We start from the raw sequence: 20581 nt of genomic DNA, 5'->3' as shown, positions 1-20581 counted from the left end.
TACAGTCAAACTTTATGTGAAATGGAATCAGAAATAATAAAGGCAACAACTAAGCCTCTGATCTCACTTCTCAGGGGTCTCAAGGACTCTCTCTTCACTTTTACTTGAGTCTGCTATATTGTATTTTCCCTTTCTATCTTTCTCATGAGTTCACCTGTGACCCAGATGGCTGTCACAACTATTTAGTGTACATGACCCCCTTGTTTAACAAATTCAAAATTATGACACAAGAATGGATTGGCCCAATCAATCTTGTCTCCCTGCATTGTAGGTCTCAGGTCAGCTGATGGATGGGACCTATTGGGAAGCTTCTGGTCTAATCACCAGTGTGTCAGATGGGCAGCTGAAGGGCCTCATAAGGACACTGTAGGCCTCCTACAGAAACTCTGGCCAGATAAGCTTGAAATTCAAGTGTAAGTAAGATGCCTTGTAATCCTGCTTATCCTAGATGATCAGTATTTTTAGTAGTATGAAATAAAATCAGACATATATTTGAATTTCTTCCTATTTAAAGGTCAGTTGGCTCTACATTATAGCTATAAACTTTGATTATAAAAGTTTAATTTGGTGGAGATTGATACTGATACTGTAATATAAGGCCAACGTGCTGTTCATGACCAAGAGATTTATGGTGCATTATTATGCTGGTATGTTCCTTGTTTGACCCATAGAATAATTTTATCTTTGCTAAGAGATACTCTATTTGACTATATTAGATATTAGTATAATTTCTTGCCAAAGTCTACTGTTTTTTTCTATTAACCAAATTTATTGATCAAGCCCTTACTATATGCAAAACTTATTTCTAGTCACTAAGGAGCAACAAAAGAAAAGCAAAACCTGTTCTCCTTCAAGAATCATTTAGTTTGCTGAGAGAGGATTAAAAGGATATTTGGAAAACTAAAAGGGAAATCTTTTTAGATTATGTGAGATCAGTATAGATTAAACGATATATTTACGTGCCGTTGAGAATATGTTATGTAGCTGTATTGAAACAGTTTTTATTCAGAGTTCAAAAAGAAAGTAACATGAAAAGCCAACAATATACATAGATCTTAGAGAAGAAGGAACTAAATTCTGTTATTTTCACTGTCAAATAGTGGAAGACCAGAGAGTTATGTCTCTGTGACATTTTAGAATTAAGGACAATTTAATTGACTAGAATGTTCGCAACATTTGGGAAAATGAAACAATATTTCACTTTGAAATAGAATAGAAATTTCAAATAGAAATTTCACAGAAAGTTTGACTCATTTTCCTCAAGCTTACTCATCAGTGTTCCTTTTCTGCTTTTTACAAATATTATGATGTCAAATGTACAGAAGGGGACTTATTTTTATCATTATTTTATTTTTTTAATGTTTATTTTTGAGAGACAGAAAGACAGAGTGTGAGTGAGGTATGGGCAGAGGAAGAGGGAGACACAGAAACTGAAGCAGGCTCCAGGCTCATCTATTAGCACAGAGCCTGATGTGGGGCTCGAACTCACCAACTGTGAGATCATGACCTGAGCTGAAGTCAGATGTTTAACTGACTGAGCCACCCAGGCGCCTCATCATTATTTTAATATGGTCCAATGTGCAGATGTGTGTATAGTCTCTGTTAGAATAGTGATGATTGAACAAAATTGTATTAATTATGTATTGCTGAATCACAAATTACCATAAAAGTTAGAAGCTGAAAACAATAACGTTTATTAGCTCAGAGTTTCTGTGGGTGAGTAATTTGGAAGTAGTGGAGCTAGGTCTTTCTGGCTCGGGACCTTTCCCAAGGTTGTAGTCAAGATGTTGGGTGGGTCCATAATCATCTGAAGACCTGACTGAAGCTGTAAATTTGCTTCCAGGATGTTTCACTCACATAGCTGTTTGCAGAAGCATCAGTTTCTTGCTAGCTGTTGCTAACAAATCTTAATTCCTTGTTGGGTACTGCCATGACTCATCAGTTTCTTGCTAGATAATCTAGGAAGTCTTACTTTCTCACCATAGGTCTGCTTCAATATATTCATGGCAAAGCAACTGGCTTTCCCAGAGTAAGTGATCCAAGAATGCAAAGCGGAAATCATAATGTTTTTTAAAACCTAGTTTTTGGAAGTTCCATGTGGTAATTTATTCAGTATTCTGTGGGTTGCACAGGTCAGCCCTAGTTAAGGGGGAAGGGAACTACACAAGCATGGAAATCCTGGAAGGTGGGGTCATCTTGAAGACTGGACCAACATAAAAGCTCTTTAGCAATGTAGCCAGACAACTAACTCCCCTCTCAGGCATTAAGAAACCCATCTCACAAAGAAGCCCCTTATAGAAGCATACCTTATTATATGAGGTGTCTTCTGGGAACATATCTCCACTTCTGTAGAAGACAGTCAGGGGTGGGCCAGAGGAGTTTTTGCTTACTTTCTCAGGAACATTCTCTAATATAACAATATTAGTTGGCAGAGACAATTGTTTTCAAACTTTGCTTATTCTTTGCCTCTATAGTAAAAATGCATAGAGTATATATTCCTCATAATTATATGTTCATTTATACATTATATACCCATGACAAAGTCAAATTACATTGTAAATTTTACTGAGGCAATTTAAATTATTTTTTTCAATACAAATTAATATTGAATAGAAGTTTTACTAATTCTCCCCATACCTTAATGACTGATTTTGAACCACATATCCCAATGTGTAGACCACTTGTCTACATGCTGAAAAGGTGAAGATCATTATTTAACATGATGAAAAAATGAGGAAGGAGAAGTAGTGTTGATGGATAATCCAGACAATATTGGTCAAAAAGTCAATCCCATAAGATAAGATAAGCAAAGTGTGACTTATTTCAATGAATTTTCCTCTCTACCTACCAATCGTGAATCTTTCCCACACCTACTTCAGTACCTCACTTTTTCACTCTGTATTAGAAACTGGATAGAACATTAGACAGACCAAACTTGCATAGAAGTATTAACTCTTTGGCTAGTTTTCCTGATGGTTAAGGAGAAATCTCATATGTAAATTGGGTGAGGTTTTAAACATATTGAAGATTGTAGATCAGTAACTGTCATGGCCCTAAAGTTGTTAGGTTTGATAGTTATTTGGAATAATTGTAATACTCCACTTCTATTCCAGTGTGTATCTTTTCCATGATCTGTGGATATCAGAGGAAAAAGAAAAAAAAAACTGAAAATCATTTCTTTAGGAATTATCTGTTCTTCTGGTCAACCTAAGATAAAGAATATAAAAGGAAGTATAAGAGAATCTCTTGACCATGGACCTTGTTTCTACAAAGTTATGCTGTTTCTGTGAATAAACCCCAGTGGAGAGCAAAACTTACTAGATGACCACAAAGTCATTCCGTCCTCTTCATTTAAGTTTGCTTTTTGTAGACGTGACCCCTTGTGGTGAAATTGCTTCTGCATTTTAGAAATCAGACCACAACTTTAGCCTTTATCTGAATGTTATCATATTTTCATATGTGACACTCAGAAAAAATGCTGTTTCCTCACAGAACAAATAGTCGTGGTTAATGCACTTTAGATAATTGTATGTGTTTACAAAAAAGCCCTGAATGGGTGGATCCACATTCAACCACAATTACTTGGTGTGTGATTTAACTTTAAAAACCCCAGAATTATGAAATATAATTTAACCATGATGGCAAATTTTTTTGGCAAAGTAAAAATTCAAGGAGAGCTTAATGCCTTCTTTTTATATGTTTTTTTTCTCTAAATGCAGAAATATAGAAAGGATAATAGCTTGTGTCTTTGTTCAACTAAGACATCTTTCTCTCCTACTGTCTGAAGAGGGTTATTGATTTTAATATGTAACTTTCTCATACTTTTTCAACTAGAAGAATAGAGACTATTAAATACAGAGAACAAACTAAAGGTAGAGAAGAGGGAAATGGGTGATGGGCATTGAAGAGGGCACTTGTTGGGATGAGCACTGGGTGTTGTATGTAAGCCAATTTGACAATAAATTATATTCATTAAAAAATAATAAAATAAAATAAATAAAAGAGAAAGAAAATAAACTGGAAAAATATATTGCCCTGGAAATGGTGACATCAGTAAAATGTATGTCCCTCTTTATATTTTAAAATGCTACAAAGATTCAAGAAAAATTCGTGTGTTCTATTAGGGGAAGGACAGGTGGATATAGACTCTTCATAGACTTCATTTTGAATAGAGAAATATTTTTATGGAGTTTAACTGCATGAGGAAATAAATTCACTTTTATTTAAATAGCATTAGAAATTTAGAGAGGAAATGTGCGGAAATGCAATAAATCTTGGGGAAGTGGGTGATGATGGATATATGTTATTCTGCTTAATTTTTCATAATGATCTGATTATTAATTTTATAATCAGGAAAAAGCATAGAACTGAAAACAGAAATGAGGTAATTCATGATGTAGCATATAATTTAAAAAGCATCACATTTGGAAATAAGATAGCTGGGGAAGCTTATGGGTCTTAGCAGCCTTAGTGAACATTTGAGAGCCCTAACACAGAATTTGGAAACCAAATAAGGCAAGTATTAGTTTGGGCTTCAGGAGTGAATACTTTTAGTCTTTGATGATTGTAGGCAGATTTCAGGATAGATGTTCAAGCAGAGCCAGACTATAAATGGATTATAGTCATTCCCCTGAGAAGTTTCATTTTCGGATAAATTTAGAAAAATCCTGAATCTCTTCCTGAGTGAATATCAGTAAAGCTGGGAATCTTTCCAGGAGAGCATAGAGGGATTTATCCAGAGTCTGAATTTCTGTTGCACTAGGAATGTCAGATAAGTACTTGGACTGTGAGCATCACTATCAGTGGGTTTGCTGGTCTCTGTAGTAAATTCTGTATTAATAGGCTACATGTGAGAACTTTATGACCTCAGGTCAGAGAATAGGGCTGCAGTCATCTCCTGCACATATAACAAATGACACTAAAATCACTGGCTTTGCTAATCCCTTTACAACTGGGAGGCCTAAATATTATTGTCTTCAAAGATGAACAGGAAAGGAAAAATAATTGACTAACAAGATAAGAAGTATCTAACTAGATTTGAATGACCAAGACTCAAAAGACATAAAGAAGGTATAGTTTATGTTAGCTACATAGTAAGGGATGAATAAAAATAGGAAGAAAGGAAGGACAAGAAAAGAACAAAACTGTGAAAATCAACATTAAAGCTTAAATTTACAGTTTGGTTCAAAGATATGTAAGTATGTTTACATGGCATTTTTCTGTTATTATAGACCCTACCTTCATACCATAAGACTGCATTTAAAAAAATATATATATATAAGAGGGGGACCCTGGGTGGCTCAGTCAGTTAAGTGTTAGGCTTTAGCTAAGGTCATGATCTCAGTTCTTGAGTCTGAGCCCTGCATTGGGCTCTGTGCTGACAGGTGAGAGCCTGGAGCTTGCTTCAGATTCTGTGTCTCCCTCTCTCTCTTCCCCTCCCTGCTTGTGCTCTCTCTCTCAAAAATAAATAAACATTAAGAAAATTAAAAAAAAATAAATATAAAAGAATGTTTACTGTAAGATTCAGAATGTTCCCCCGTCTTAAAAATTTAGCATTGTTAAAGCAAAACTAAGCCAAAAAATGATAATGACCACCACCACCACAAGAAAAGCTGAATTTTCTGGGACTAGTTTTAGAGATCTTTGCAAAGGATGTTTTGAAAATGTATGGTGGTGCTTTGGCTACGATGTCCGTTTGCTGTACATTGTGCAATTTTTACAGTGGGAATATGAAGAATTCTTGTTCCCGGTCCACTGTATAACTGAGGATTCAGTATGTTCAGAGAAGGAGAAGTGCAATAAATAACATAATATTTAGGCTCTGGTTAGAGTTATGCCAATCTTAATAAGAGCTAGTATTTTTGTAGCATTTCCTAGGTGCCTGGCACCACCATAAACTTTTAAGTGTGTTAACTATTTAATCTGTAACAACTATAGAGTCAATACTGTTATTATCTCCATCGTATAGATGAGGAAATTGAAGTTTCTCGAAATCATATAACGTGGAAGTGGCAATGGAGGCAGGATTTGAATCCAAACTGTCTGACTCCAGAGTCAGCACTCTTGTCCACTTGGTTCTTTGTGTTCCAGGTTGAAGACCCGCCCCCCCCCCATCCCTTTTTCCTTTTCATTTTTTCAAATGAGTCATGCTATTTTCCACCTCAGGGGTCTGTTCTTATGAATTAGCTTTCCTATCTTCCTCCTTTACCTAGGAGGAATTTAAGATGTGAATTTAAGTGATATTTCTTCAGATGTGAATTTAAGTGATATTTCTTCAGAGAAGCATTCTTAGTATCCTGGACTTCACCTTCATGCCACTTATCATGACTATAATGAAATAACTTGACTTTGGTTATGTAATTTCTGTATCACTGCCTGTAACATTAGTTCCTGAGAGAAGGACAGATGTTGGGGTTTTCTGCCTCGGTGCTCTAGTTCAGTGCTTTGATCAAAGTGGGTGCTCAGTAAATAGCTATGAAATGAATGAATTAAATGAAACAAGACTGCATTTCTGTGCTTAAATAAGAATATAAAGTCCAGGATATACCATATATATTTTAAGGAAAACAAAACATATATTTGCATTTAATTTCAGTGAAATAGAGGCTGACACATTTTAAAAGAGTAATTAAGTATTTTTATATGCCATTTTTGCTTCTCTGTGGTAAACTTGAAAGCTTACACATACCTCTTGTCTTCATTCTCCTATGGTTAAAAAATTTAAAATATTCAAAACATAAACCAATTTTATTAATAAGCTTTACATTTCATCTGAATCAAGCTGGTTGGAAACTTAGTAATTTTCCATTCATTGGTTAAATTCTCTGTGAATATTTCCTTTCATAATGAAACTATTTCAACTTAATGAAGTGTTAGTTACTGGAACAAAAATTATAGCCTCAAACAAATTAATGGTCCCACCAAATCATGCCTGTTTTAACCACAGTGCTTTGGTGAGACCTAGGGAGGTTTAAACAGGCCCCAAATTGGGGGAGGGGCAGCTTATCATTCCTGAAGTCACAGTACTTTAGAACCACAAAACAAAGATTTTAAAATTAAAACAAAGCAAAATAAAATGGAAAAAAAAAATCATTTCATGAGACCCTAAAGTCAATTATTTGTGTAAAACCAAAAAATCTTGGCAAGTTTATTAGCATTAAAACCTATTTGATCTCAATACCATAGAGTTTCAGATTAAAAATATCTGCATTCAGAACTTGTGGTAAATTACTGATCTTTAAGAAAAACACCCAACTCAATAGCACTCCCTTATTTTCTATGAGTTCATTTGTATTAATTTTTTCTGATGAAGGAAGTAATGACTTATTGATGTTGATATACTAGGGAAAATAGAACACATTTTATTCCTTATATCAATGAAAAATAAGAAACTCGGCTTATATCTGTATGAAAAATATCTAATTTTACATAGGAAATTCTGTTGTTAGTGTTTGCTGCAAAGAATTCACAGCAAAAACAAAAATAAAGGACATTGTAACTTTGCTTGGTTCTAAAAATTGAGTTAGAAGCTAGGGATCCTAAATAGATTTTTTAATGTTTTCATCATAAATTCAAATTTATTTATTAGAGAATGAAATATTTGTTTATGGCTTGCTAAGCACAGGTGAGATTATGTAAACAAGGACAGAGTCTTTAAAGTAGAAATAACTTTGAGTGTCATTTTAAGTATTTGAATTTTGTTCCAATGCTAATGAGTATCATAGTTTTGTTTTACAAGCCTTTCTAAATAGAGCAAATATGCATAGTATGTTAGATTAAAAAACATTATGCTATTATTAATGATCCCAACATATTTCAATATTGTTTAGGTTGAATATTTTCTTAATGATGGATTTATTATATTTACAGCTACAAAAGCAATTATGATTTTTTTTCTATTCTAGAATTCTGTGATTTTTACAATTTTTATTGGCTTCTCCTTTACAGAAGAAATGAACATTGCTGTTTGTGAACAAGGAGTAGCTGTTAGTAATTTCTTAGGACAAATTCTAGCCTATTTTCTTTTGAAAACAGGCATTGAGTAAATGTTTTAGGTTATAAATATTTATAAGAAGTATTTTCTGTTTTCATGCATTTCCACTCTTTTAGTTAATAGGAAAAATTTCTTAAGCCTGTTAATAAATTATGTGCGTGCTCATATCCTGGAAATGTGTAAACTGTTAACTAGGTATGCAGTAGTTAATGTGTCCCTGAGTCTATCAGCCTAGGGTTCATTCCATAGAAGTCTTAATCATTGCTAATGACTAAACTATCAGATAAATAACCAATACTCTAAAATTATCAACTTATACTTTTATTTTTAATTTAATCATGCTGACCTGGAGTAGAGATTATTTTTAAATTCTCTCCATTTTATAATTCAATTTTATTTTCAGTTGAAAGAGAAATCAAGATACTTCTTTTATTCCAATTGTCCACTGTCTTTTCCATTCTAGAATACTGATTGTTTATTCCCTAATTATAATGGTAGTTCTTTTGTCTGCTTTTTCATACTTTTTATAAAAGCTTGTTTCCTTGTAATTTATCTTATTTTTCTTTCTACTTTATGTTTTCTGGGGATCTTACATCAATTTTATTAAAAAGTAGTTGTGGGGTGCCGAGGTGGCTCAATCGGTTAAGTGTCCGACTTTTGATTTCAAGAGATCAGGGCGTGATCTCATGGTTCGTGGATTTGAGCCCCACATCGGCACAGAACCTGCTTGGGATTCTGTCTCCCTCTCTTTCTTCCCTCCCCAACTTGCTCTCTATCTCTCTCTTGAAATAAATAAAATAAAACTTAAAAAAGGAAAGTAGTTACGGAATAGGGGCTGTATTTATATCTAAGTGTATGTAGTTGATCTGTAGTTTTTTTAGAATGATCTTATGACTCAATTTGTTTAGAGACAGTCTCAGTTTATACCTGTCATTCAACATAATTATTCATAGTGCTTTATTTCACTTTTTCAAGGGTCCCATCTTGGACAATAAATATGATCACTCTAATATCTTAACCAAAAAGTTCTTAAACCAAAAGTTCTGAATTTTCCAAATCATTTCACATGATAAACTTGCCCATTGATGTTTTAATTTCCTTGACAGTTGTTAGTTACAATAGTAGTGGATACTTCTGTTTTGCTTTATACAATGTATTTGCTTTGATTAATTAATTAACTTTTAAATGTTTGTTTATTTTTGAGAGAATGAGACAGAGAACGGGGAAGGGGCAGAGAGAGGAGACACAGAGTCTGAAGGAGGCTCTAGGCTCCGAGCTGTCAGCACAGAGCCCCATGTGGGGCTTGAACTCACAAACTGTGAGATCATGACCTGAGCTGAAGTTGGATGCTTAACTGACTGAGTCACCCAGGCTCCCCATATTTACCTTATTTTAAAAAGGAAAATATTTTCTGGTACTTGTTTCATATCTTTGATCTTCACTCTATGAAATGCTATTTACATATTTAATTAGTTTTCACAAATTAAATGGTATGGAACTGTTCTAATCCTTATGCCCTTGAGTCATGAGAGGGAGATGAGGGATTGGGTCTCAGAAAAGGAAGAAGTAGGGTTACTGAAGAGTAGGTTATTTGAAACCAACATTCCTCCCCCTTGATACTGGTTACCTGGGGATACTTACCTTCACAAAATTTCCTCAATTCTTGAGACACCCTGCCTTGGAGAGCTATTGTTTTACCTCTCCACTATTTGGGTAGAGTAGAAATATTAATAAATATGGACAGTTTACTAAAATGAAGTATTTTCTCTGGAGGGGGCTCAACAAATTCAGTATGTGTTCTAGATCAATCATACTACATAATAAACACCCACCCAAATTTTTAATAAAAAAACCTATCCAGTTACAGGTTTGAGGATGAAGGTTAAGGAACAAATAACAGGGACCTATATGGAGTAGAATAACAAATTATTATTGTGGAAGCCCCGAATGAGAAGTAATAGAACAAAGACAATAAAGGCTAGAATAGGAAAAAAAAAAAAGGTGCTGAATTTGGCCCAAAAAATCCTCACACAGGGTTAATATGGCAGAGGAGTACAGCCAGAAGAAATAGCTGGTTTGTTTATAATTTTTCTTCATGTATCTAGAATTTAATGGGTGCTGTGATAAAATGCAAAAGAAATAAACTTAGAAATAATGTAAGTTTTGAGAATGGAAAAACTGGATAATCACAAATGACGGAGTGAAATTTTAAGGCAAAAAAATTCAGAGAAATTATTATAGCAATGTGGATTTTGTACCTGAACTCTGAGAAGACGAGCCGAGGAGCCCAGAAATCACTGGAGCCAGGTTGGGAATATGAGTGCCAGGGCCTTTAGGCTATCTCTGAAGGTATAACCACATGAAGTCCTTTAACAAATTCCATTGTAGCAAATTCTCACAAGGCACTATCCTTTAGACATTGCAGGCCGAACCTTGAAGAAGCACTTGGCAAAGAAAAGATAAAGCTTTAATGTGTAAAAATTAAAAAAAAAACACACACAAAACCCCAAAAAACTTAGGTCCTTTTTTCAAAGCATTTTCCATCCCCTTGATGTTCCTCTGCCAAGAAAAAGTTCTAGCCTTGGGAGATTTCACCCTATGTATTAAAGCTTTGGCAAGGATTACCGTCAAAGGGATTGAGTGGGTGTTCACTTGGAATTGAAATTGTAAAACTGTGTGCTAGTCATCAGAGGTCAGCTTTCTTTCCTATTGACAATGTCCTAAGATTCTAAATACCAAAAAACATGTAGCAGACAGGGGTAAAAAAATTAAGCTGATGGGTGTGGAGAAGGTTTGGGGAATCCAAAGAATATCATTCCCTGTCCCCTACAGCGCTGTAAGACTTAATAGGAAGTCATAAATACTCGTCAGGAAGGTAAAAATAGTGGGATCTAATGTTAAATTCAGACCAGAGTTGCCCTTCCCTATTTTTTGATCATACCTATCTATAAATCACATTCGTCTCTGTATTCCAAATAGAAAAATTCTCTTCTTACATTGCAAATAGAATTTTTTTTCCTCGCATACTCACTAGGACATTTTTTTCCAGTTTTCCTTTATCTTATTGAATAATATCTGAGAAGAGTTTCAATTTTATGCTTTCAATACAATCTAACCTTAAAAAAATTGCTTAAGTAATGGAGATGGGCTTGTCAAGAAAAATATTTATTTATTCCAGGATGAGAAAATGTCTGTGATTAACTTGTGTGGTATAGAGGTGGGGTATATAATGCTACTCCTGTTGAAGAGGAATTAAGGGCCCAGAATTCTTATTGCTCAACCACTTTTTGCCCCAGGGGCAGTCTGAGAGCATCTTGGCTGAATATAGAGCCTCAGTAGAGCATAGTTTTCAAAAAAATGTTGCTAGACCAATCATACTACAGTTCTTTCAATCTAAAAATACTATTACTAGGGTCATTTAAAAACAAAATGAAACCAAAAAAACAAAGTTTTTGTGTGTGTGTGACTATGCAGATTGCTAATTGTTACCAGGAACTGTCTTTCTATCTGTTCAGTGATGGACAGACTTATCCCTCGCTTCAGCTTCTCCATGGCTGCCCAGATAAAGACTATGATTCCTAGTCTCCCAAGTGTGTATGTGAAGTCATGTGATGAAGTTTTCTTACACAGTTGAGTTTTCTGTAATTTGTAGCTCAGTGTCCTAAGTACTACAGAAGCCAAAAAAACATTTTGTACAAGAAAGTAAGTCTATAATTTTTTTTAGATATCACTTTAGCAGCAAAAAGAAGACTGGCTGCTACCAAAAGATCACCTGAGAACTGTTGAAATGATTAGCAGACTATTGAGATTAGGATGTATTGGTTATTGGAAGAAAGGAAGTATTAAATACAAAACAACTCAAGTTCAATTTTGACAAATCTGAGTAACAACTGACCATATGGAATGAAGTAAAAGTTTACATAAATAATATTTGGAGTTTTGAGCTTGAAAGACTAAGTGAATGGGGGGGTCAAAGAAGGGGTAAAGTTTGAGTTCCTGCAGTTTGCTAAATAAAGTACCGATCAATTCCAATCAGTCTGGAAAAAGTGTATATCCTTAGATTTTATGAGAATAAGTCAACCAATGTCTCAGTATACAAGTTGGAAATAACCCTACTAGATAAAAATAATGGCTGTCTCTTATAGTTAATATAATTATGACTTTCTTATATTTATTTTAAACTGGGTATACTTCCCAATTGGTATATATCCCCTAGAGATCAGTTTTATTGCGGCACATACCTCCTTCCGAGGGAATATCCATTTAACTTTGATCTAAGGTTGAATTTTTTTATTACTTGTTTCTAGATGTAGAAACGTTCACCTATGTTGGCTTTGAAAGCTACCTAGAGGCTGTGAGGAGCTAGCGTTCTGTCTCTTGTATACCAAAGTTTATATTTCCTTTCATAGCATTCCCAGATGTTATCCATGATAAGAATTTTTATCAATCAATCCTTTTTATTTATTCATTTATTTTTGCAAATCCTTACTCCCTTAAAGTACAATTCTGCCTATATGTCATATCTTCTCTAAAGAACTAAGATCAGCTGAAATAATTTGTTGATCACCTTCAGATTTGTACCTTTATCAAGGAGACATTAAAACAAAAAAACTGGGCAAATTTATCAAAATTGATTACAAAAGTTTTGAAACTTGTTCTTAAAATTTGGCGCTGGAGGGAACTAATTCTCAGTGTGATTCTCTAAAACCTGTTGTCTTTCATTCTTAACATCCCCTGGCTATAACCACAATATGTTTGCTCAGTTACTTAGGGACAAAAAAGTAAACATTATAAATATAATTTGGGGGAGAAGTGTCTGTGCATAAGAACAAAATGAAAGGACTTGGGGCCTGGATGAGTAAACTCTGAATGAGTCAGCAATGTGATGCCATTGTGGGAATCAGCCTATTTGATTTTATGTAGAGAAAAGAATACAACAGACAAAAAGGCCGTGAAGTAATCTTAATTATATTTTCCTATTTTTAAAAGGATGTGGAAAATGAAAACTTACAAGATACTGAAAATAATTAAATGGTTATGTAAAGAACAACAAGGTTGGTTTGTGGGCTTAGGGAAGTACAAATGGTGTTTTGGTTTTGGTTGTCATCTGTACTAACATATGAAATTGAGGAGGTTTGCTGAACAGTTACTCTCTATAATTCTGGACAATAAAAATATAATAAATTATAGTAAAAATAAGGGAAGAAAGATTCAAATATGAAGAAATTTTTTTAATGTGAGGGTGATGGAATTCAGTATCAAGGGATATTACAGATGTTGAGATTACATTTATTAGGCACTCAATAAATCTTTCCCTTCTCTCCTATCCCTTCCCTCTCTCAGGTCTTCAAGAAACTAGGTATTTGTTCTGGATGATTCAGACATTCACTAGTTGGAGGGATTGAACCAGGTGATCTTTTCACATTCCATGTCCTTCCCCACTTTTGTCTTTCCACATTCTCTGTTTCTATAGAAAGTGGTCAACTCTTTGGGTGAAAATGAACACAGGGGGCTCTGAGAAATCTTGGCAGCTTTTTCTCTTGGACATTTTTGAACCCTTCCAGTAGTACTCTGACAAACAGTTGGAGTCACGGCGAGCACATTAGGATAAATTAGATTGGAATGGTCAGTTAGTTTAACAGCTGTACAACCTCCAAATTTAAGTACACTGCAATTGTCCTGTCGTGTTGAAACAAAACCTTGTCTGTAGTAAGCCTCACTTCTGAATCATTTCATAGAAACAGGTTCCTTAGAGAAAGTTTCTCTCCATTTATTTGTTTTACCTACTTTAAGTGTGCAAAGTCATCTTTAAAAATATCTTAAATATCCTTTCTTCTGCAAATGTTGGATAAGACTGAGGGTCTATTTAAGGCAGGCATCTCTCTGACACTCTTCCTAATCCTCCAATAAGAGCGTTGGAATTTCTTATTTGCAGACACAGTTATAATATCAATATACCATTTTCTTGTCCACTAACTAAGAAAAATGCTTTCTAAATGGGTGCTTATGACCATGAGAAAGTCTTTAGGGCTCTTAACAATTTTGAGAGACAAGCTGAATACAAAGGAGGCAATAATGAAATCCAGAGATTTAGTATTAAATATTGGAAAGCTTTTCTTTTCTCAATGAAAGATCTGCTGGCCTCATGTAAACTGTTTTTGACAATGTGAATTCTTTAAACTTTTTGAGAATTTTAAGTTTTTCCTACAAGAAGCCAAAACCAGAGGAGGATGTAAACAATAGATTTGAGAGATCGAAAGTACTGATTTGTGTTTCTGTGTTCAACAGGCATATTTTGGAAAAAGAAATATCGGGATAAATAAATAAATAAATAAATAAATAAATAAATAAATAAATACACACGGACAGAATTATAGTGCACTGCCACCTTTAGTTCCAGTGTTTTCAGGTGCATGTTTCTCACATCAAGAGATGCATATGGCCATGGTAGTGCCTGTGGCACAAGGCAAAATAAGATTTGTGAGGTCGTTAGGGAAGATAAAATTTTCTAGGTTGTGGTTTCCACGCGACTCTGTGACCGTGTTGTGCATGGCTTTAAAAAGGAAAGATAAATATCATTGTTCAAAGTTCTCAGGCGATTTCAGAATTTAAGGTTATTGATTGTCAATTTATTTTCTTCTTGGCTATTGTGCTTTGTGCTGAATAGACACAGACTCTTAACGGTCATGTTCCATTGTGGTTTTTGAAGCTTTGGGGCTCTGCCTCATTTAGTTTCTTCTACAGCTCATGCCCCCAACACTTTTCCTTTCTTTTATTGATTCTTGCCAGGATTTGGGCATGAAATAAATTATGATATGTAAAAGGCTTGACACTTGGATTTCTTTTTGGGTTTAGCTTAGCATGCTGTAATGAACAGTTAGAATGAAAGTTTCCTTTATAGATCTTGAATCACCACCATCATTCCTTGAAGCCCTGGAACCTAAAGGGTAAATTTTTTAGTTTCCCTTTTATGAGCTGGGCTCTTATTTTTCTGTCTTCATGTGTGATTATTAGAGCACTAAGTAAGAGAGCAGTTTCTATCTAATGGTGACATTCCCTTAGCTTTTACCCTCATACAGAGAGAAATGTTCTCTCTGTGGCAATTTACATCTTTATATCCAAAATTTCTTATTCACTAACAGAATTGATGAAATTGTAGGTACTGTTTATTTATTTGTTTATTTATTTATGTATTTTTTGAGAAAGAGAGAGAGTGTACTTGAACAGTGCAGTGGGGGTGGAGGGGGGGTGGGGGAGAGAAGCCTGACACAGGTCTCAATCCCATGATCTGGATCATGACCTGAGCCAAAATCAAGAGTTGAATGCTCAACGGACTGAGCTATCCAGGTGCCTCCCCCGCCCCCATCACCCTTTTTTAAATTAGGTTCAAGATTAAATGACTTATTTCCCTCCCTCCCTTCCTTCTTCCCTCCCTTCCTTCCTTCCCTCCCTCCTTCCCTCCTTCCTTCTTTCCTTCCCTCCCTCCCTCCCTCCCTCCTCCCCTCCTTCTTATATCCATTCTGAGATACTAGTATGAGCAATTTACTTCTCTTTCCTCTCTTTTACTCTAGGATTGATCAGTTCTTTTATACCTCCACTCTACCTTACTGAGACTTTTATCATAGTATATTTGCCATTTCTGGTCCGGTGGTCCTGTGAGCTATTCTGAGCCTTTCCCTTTCTCTGCTCTGTGTTGTAGTGAGCTTGACTATTGTCTAGTAAATTTCTCAGGTTCCCATGGGAGCTAGATTCCAATTTGATTTGGTTCATTGGCTGAAAATCTAAAAGAGAGCCTGAGAAGGTCAAGATATTTCCCTCTTCTTCTCTGCCTTAGACTGCTTTTCTTGCAGGAGCTCTGTTCCCTCCATGGCTCCAGCTCTCACTTGATTGGTCTGCAATGGTTCATTTCTGCTAGAGGATTCTGGTTCCTTTGTTTTTTCAGTGATTGAGGGACTTCCTGCTGATGTTGATCTCTGGTTTACTTATTTGTTCTTTTTCTCTCACTTCTTCCATCACCCATCTAACAATTCCCTGCATTAAATTCTTCTGTTGTACTTAATGTGATTTTTAGTGTCCTGGTTAGACACTGACTGATACAGTACACAAACATGTTGTTCTTTTATGCCTGTCACATTCTACCAGACGGTCAACTTCTTGAGAGAATGGACTCTGTTTAGCTTGGTATCTCTCATATCTAATGTAATAGTTCCTGGCACATAATGGGTAGTCACTGTTTGTTGATACGTTTTCATACATTTGTTATTAGTTGCTTGGCTGAGTACCACCTACACATTATCAAAGTGCAGTGACTTACAGTTATGTCATGTTTTAGAATATTTTTTGTAGTTTACTATGACCTAGATTTTAGCAGTTTTTGTAATTATAAACTTTACTGATGGTCATAAATAAATAAAAAGCTAATGTCTAGCAGAGAAGAGTAAAAGAAAAAAGAAGAGGTCAGCTTTTTAGAAATATGAAAGTATGAGAAACCACCAATTATGTGGGCTAAAGAGTTAACCAGAGCATATGGAATTCCTAAGAAAAGTGAACATCAAAAACAATAGAGACAAAGACTCAGAGATTTTCTTTTCTGTAGTTCTTTGTAGCTTCCCAGAAATTCCTACAATGTACTTAGGAAAAATAGCCACTTGATAGATTTGCATTTTGATTGACTTGTCTACTGAAGACCTCACTCAAGAATTTGGAATACATATTGAAATATTTTAATACTTCAACTACATTACTCTTATATTTGGCCTGAGGAAGGTAAGAGAACACATAAAGTTTTGTGGGTAGGGACTCTGCAAGAGAGCCAAAAGATTATTGAGTAAAGATATATTTCTTGAAGACAAAATATTATTGAGAAGGAAAGGAACATTTGGGAAGAGGTGAAGAAGATATTTGGGAAGAAAATACCTAGGTAAGAGTAAAATGTCTCCTCACCGATTTTTCTATTTGTACAGAGGAAACAAACCCATTTTGTAAAAAAAATTAAGCATTATCTTTTCATTTTATGTTTTCTTTTCTTAAAAGCAAATATATTACTGTTCACATATCAATATGTAGGAACACAAAACTGATAACTTTATGCTTCATTAAATACTATATTAAATATTTAAGGGTGGGGGGGTGTCCCAGGGTGGCTCAGTCGGTTAAGAGTCTGCCTGTGACCTAGGTCATGATCTCATGGTTCGTGAGTTCAAGCCCCACATTGGGCTTTCTGCTCTCAGCGCAGAGCCTACTGCAGATCTTCTGTCCCCTCTCTCTCTCTGCCCCTGCCCCACTCACACACACTCTTTCTCTTAATAATAAATAAATAAACTTAAAAAAATACTTAGGGGTGAATCAAGTGGGGGCAAGCAAAAAGACCTAGAGTTCGGATCTACCATTTTGGAAGAGAGATCTCTGAGACTTATGCCTTAGCTTTCTTCCTTTTGGGGGGCAGGGGTGGGTACAGGCTAAGAAAGCAAAAGAGGAAATTAAATTGATCTAAGGTTCATAAGAAAAGATAATTTAACAATATACCTCTGTTTCTTCTCACTTACATTTTTTCCTAATTTCCAGGGTGATAATCTAACTCTTGACCTTTTTAAATGCTGTGATCATTACATTGTCATTTGTGTTCAGGGTTTACCACAGTCGTGGGAAGAACCATTTCTTTCATTTTCTATACCAGTAAGAAAACTACTGCAATTTAAGGGGGTTAAATAACTTGTCCAAAATCACACATTTAATAAATGAAAGAACTAGAATTCTAATCTGGGTACTACAGACATGGATCCTTGTATTATGCTGTCATGGCTTTGTGTTTCTCCCCTTTTTGTTCTTATGCTTTCTCTCTCAGATAGAATTTTATCGGTTATAAGTAACTGAAAAATTACAGTAAAGCTGGCTTAAGAACTAAAGGAAACAAATGTTGGTGAGGATGTAAATAACATGAATGCTCATTGATTGCTAATAAGTGCAAAATGGTATAGCCTTTGGAAGACACTTTGGCAGTTTTTTATGAAGCTAAATGTAGGCTTATTCTATGATCTAGCAATTGTACTCCTAGATATTTATCCAACTAGTTGAAAATTATTCCACACAAAAACCTTCACATGAATGTTGATGGTGGCTTAATTCATAACCCAAATTTAAAAGCAACCAAGATGTTCATTCGTAGGTGAATGGACAAACAGTGGGAAGTCCAAACGCTAGAATATTTTTTAGTAATAAAAAGAAATTGGGTATTTTTAAGGCATAAAAAGATATGGAAAATCTTGATTGTGTATTGCTAAGTGAAAAAGAGAGTCTTAAAAGATTAAATTTTGTATGATTTAACTATAGGATACTCTGGAAAAGGCCAAACTATGGAGACAATAAAGCGATCAGTGGTTGCTAGGAGTGTGGAGGGAGGGAGAGAGATGGATAATAGAGCATGGGAGATTTTTAGAGCAGTGAACTATTCTGTAATATATTGTAATGGTGCATACATGAATTAGATATTCATCAAAACCCATACAACTATACCACACGAAGAGTGAACCCTAATATAGTGTATGCCACACTAATGCAAGATGTTAATAATAGGATAAACTATGTGCAGAGAAAATGCAATAATGGAAACTCTCAGGACTTTCTGTATAATTTTTCTATAGAATTTTACAGAAATTATGTAAATTACAATTTTACATATGTAATTTTACTTAAAACTGCTCTAAAAATGGTATAAAAGTTAAAAATATTCAGCTGGGAATAAACAGGAACAGCTTGGTTCATAGTTCATACATATATTTCCCAGGGTTTAGATTCTGTGTATATTTGGCTCTGATTTCTCAATGTTGGCTCTATTCCAAAGCAGGTTATTTACTCCATGCCAGAGAGTGATTGCTTTATTTCCTTGGGTTATGTCTTTTCTCACTTATATCCACATGAGAACAAAAATTCACTTTCCTGGTAAGTCACATAGAATCCCAAAATTGATTTCATTGGCTTTGACTGACTTGACTTATGCCATGCATCTGAACCAATGACTGTGGCCAGATGATGAGGTTTTCTTCTGAGAGGAAGGAAAGCAAGGCTTACTTCATTAGATGGACACAAATTAATTCCATCCAAACCACACAGCTGGGAAACCCAGAGCATCATCAGTAAAAGGAGAGGAAAGTAAATATGTGCTGGGAAGATACCCAGCAAATGTCCACTGCCATATTTATATAAGAAGTATAGATGTACACTAGGTTTATGATTCAGCAGCTATATACATATTTTGCCTTCAAGTGTGAAACTTCCAGATCAAAAGATTTTTCCTTTATTGCTTTAATGAGGTTTGAAATTTAGTAGTTAGAGCTATTTCAGTGTACTCAATTAGCACACATGTGTAAAGGGCATACACTGCTCGATTGTAGGGATTACAGAGACAAATCAGACACAGATTAGACATAGTCCCTGGCCTCAAGCAGTTCACAGTCTACTATGAGAAGCAGACAGATAAACACAGGTGTGTATAAGGGTTGTTAAGGACAGAGTGATTGTTTCTAAACAGGCACCAAGAGAGTTTTCAGAGAGAAGCTCATATTAGAGCTAAATTTTAAAAGACCAACAGAATTTCACCAAACCAAAACAAAAAATGAACAAAAACCTGAACAAAACACAGCAGCATGAAACATTGTGAAGTGTTTGAAAATTGCCAGCAACTAAGCAAGATGTAGTGGTATAGGAAGATAGAAGGTCAGAAATGAATATAAAGGGTAGTTTTATTAAATACTGAGTAGGGAAACTTTTGAAGCAAAGAGTGTAATAAGATGAGAATCTCCTCTTAAAAAGACTACCCCAGTGTAGTCTGACTTGATAGGGACACAATAGGCTGTGGACAAAAGGAGGGTAAATTGTTTGGCAGCTGTTACAGGAAACCAGATGAAAACTTAGCAGAGTTTGAGCTGAGACAGTAGCAGTGGTCATGGAAGAGGAGACTGACTTAAAGTTGTATGCTAGGTTAAATACCAGTCAGCCTCACAGCTATCATGTTATATGCATAGCAATCCTTTATACTTTGGCAATTTACGTCAGACACTATGACCAGGGTAGAAAATGGAGAAAATGAAAGAGGGCATGAGGACTTCAGGAGCATTATTGATGACAGAGAGTGGTACATGCAATTCAGGCAGATTTTCAGAAACAATGCTGTGGGAATGGAGAAGGTCAGCTTCTCTATGCTACGGTTTTTCTTGTAATGGCCTAATAAAATGGGATGTCAATAATGTATTAAATCTAGGTGTTATGAAGATAATTAGAACAGGTGTTGATTTGTACAGCACAAAACCAACTACTAAGCACAGATCACAAGTTCACTATGATCAGGTGAATCTATTTGATGTACAGTATATGTTTGTCTCAATATGTCCCCGAATAGAAATATGTCCCCAAATGGATTTCAAAGATTAGTTCCCATGCATGTCACCAAAAATACCATAAACCAGATGACAAATATGTACACTGATATTTATGACTGATATATTCCATTATGATTTTTCATTTTTAATTCTTTTTTTTATTTTAGAGAGAGTGTGAGTGGGGGAGAAGGGCAGATGGAGAGAGAGAGAGACA

At 35.1% G+C, this 20581-nt stretch overlaps 1 long non-coding RNA gene across 1 annotated transcript in view; it reads left to right on the top strand.

The window, feature by feature from the left end:
• The first annotated feature begins 277 nt into the window (after nucleotides 1–277).
• Nucleotides 278–20581, top strand: part of LOC122235085 — a 248162-nt gene continuing 227858 nt past the window's right edge. The window contains exon 1 of the long non-coding RNA XR_006213201.1: nucleotides 278–413. This is a non-coding gene — a long non-coding RNA (uncharacterized LOC122235085). The remainder of the gene's footprint in view (nucleotides 414–20581) is intronic.

The sequence above is a fragment of the Panthera tigris genome, chromosome F2 (genome assembly GCF_018350195.1).
Source record: "Panthera tigris isolate Pti1 chromosome F2, P.tigris_Pti1_mat1.1, whole genome shotgun sequence".
Classification (NCBI taxonomy): domain Eukaryota; kingdom Metazoa; phylum Chordata; class Mammalia; order Carnivora; family Felidae; genus Panthera; species Panthera tigris.
Note: the sequence above shows the minus strand (reverse complement) of the source record. Positions and strands in the feature narration are given on the sequence as shown.